The sequence below is a fragment of the Kryptolebias marmoratus genome, linkage group LG19, assembly GCF_001649575.2.
Source record: "Kryptolebias marmoratus isolate JLee-2015 linkage group LG19, ASM164957v2, whole genome shotgun sequence".
NCBI classification, from domain to species: domain Eukaryota; kingdom Metazoa; phylum Chordata; class Actinopteri; order Cyprinodontiformes; family Rivulidae; genus Kryptolebias; species Kryptolebias marmoratus.
The window spans coordinates 472,832-474,853 of NC_051448.1; positions in this window are offsets into that span (position 1 = coordinate 472,832).

Consider the following 2,022-nt stretch of genomic DNA (forward strand, 5'->3'; position numbering starts at 1 on the left):
TGTTGTGGAATCAGTTAGCCCTCAGAGGGTGTGTTGTGAATGGCTCTCAGCTACTACCACATCAGATCTGAGCTCAGTATCTGTAAAACTGACTGAGGTAAAGGGTTAGAAGAAGAATGGGAGGAGTTAAAACATGATGAGGAGGCGGAGCTAAAGGAGGACTAAACCGAACAAGGGGAGGAGTTAAATGAGGATAGGTAGGGGTTTCAGGGTGAGGAGGAGGGGCAAGAGGAGGAGTTTGAAGAGGAAGAGGGCTTCAGAGGAGGATAAAGGGGTGTGGTTAAATTATTGTGGGGAGGAGTTAGATGAGTGGGCGTGGTTCAGGAGGAGGAGGAGGAGTTGTTGGAGCAGCTGATGGTGAGTCAGTGGAGCTGCTCTCAGACTGAGGAAACAGGTTAAATTTAGAGCAGAGGGTCAGCGCTGATGAAGAAACACCAAGAGAGTCCTCCAGACCAACAACTGATCGAACACCAACCTGACCCTGGAGCTTCAGACTGAGGAAGAAGCGGAGGAAGGAGGAGGAGGAGGAGGAGCAGAAAAAGAAGGACAAGAAGGACAAGAAAGAGGAGGAGAAGAAGGAGGAGGACAAAAAGGAGGAGAGGAAGACGAGCTGTTTGGATTTTAGAGAAGAAGTTTGTGATGCTGTGAAGTTTGGACCCAACAAAGGCAGGTGAGTGGTTCTGGTTCTGGTTCTGGTTCTGGTTCTAAAGAAGGTTCCGTTACTGGGCAATAAAAGATCAGTTCAGACTGTTCCGATCAACACAGTCCTCTGATAAAAACAAGACAAGAAATAAAAAATCACTAAAATGTGTTGATTGAAACATTGTTTCCTAAAATAAAAATACTTTTTAATCCAGTTCAATGTGTTTAAATAAAAGAAAAACTCATTCTAACATTATAAAAGTCCCTAATAATTTCAAATAAAATAAATAAAGAACTGATGAAAAACATTATTTACTTTCCTGAGAGTGATCTAAGTTTTAATTGTTCTTTTATTTCAGGTAAAAAGATGTTAAATCAGTTTATTTTTTATCATAGATTAAAGACAAATCAAGTTATTTTGTTCCTGCTGTGAAACTTTATATCCACAGAAAAACTTTCTTGTTAACACAAAAAGATAAATGTTTTTCCTGTAATCTTTGTTTAATTACAGGATAAATTTGGAGCCTTTCTTGTCCATTTGTTTGTTTGTCTCTTTTTTAATTTGATGGATGTAAAGTTCAGTTTTTGGTTAAAATGGTTCCAGTAAGGACTTTTTTACCTAATTTATAATTATTTTAAAGAACAAGTCTGAAAACTGACTGAATTATTATAGATTTTAATCCAAACTGATCTTTCTGTGTGGATTCTGATGTCATGATTTTTATCTGATTTATGTTTTTGTGAAATATGAACATGAATAAGTGATGAATGTGGTCCCTGTGAAGAGAGGCGGACATTAATGTTAAACTGCTCTCTGCAGTTCCTCTCACTGAATCCTTCACAATAAACCCGATCAGAACCTGCTGACCTGGTCCATCACAACTGGACCATGGAGCAGGGGGACAAGGTGCTGCTCTGTTGTTTCCATGGTTTGGACAGGTCTGGCCTGGGGAGGACGGGGACGTTTTTCCCACCTGTCAATCACAGAGTGGCATCTTTAATCAAACAGCAGCAGCCTAAGAGCTGCTTCAATCAACACCTGGAAATAATCAAGAAACCGCCTCATTGGTTTACATGGAGGGGCGGGGCTTAAACTGTTCTGGGGCGCCTTTACCTGTGTTCAGTGATGAGCTACCAGGTGCATCATGGGACACACCTGGGTTTGTTTCTCTTCAAGGAGCTGAACATTTTGGGTTTCGGATCAGCTGATGAGAACAACTAGCTGTTGTCTGTCTGTTAGCAAAATATCTGATGAAGCACTGCACAGATTTGAATGAACCTCTCAGATTAATCATTTGATGAACATCTGCAGCTCACTGACTTTTGGAAGGAGCCTAAATCTAAGATGGCCGCCACAGCTACACAGCAGTGTCTCTGAGG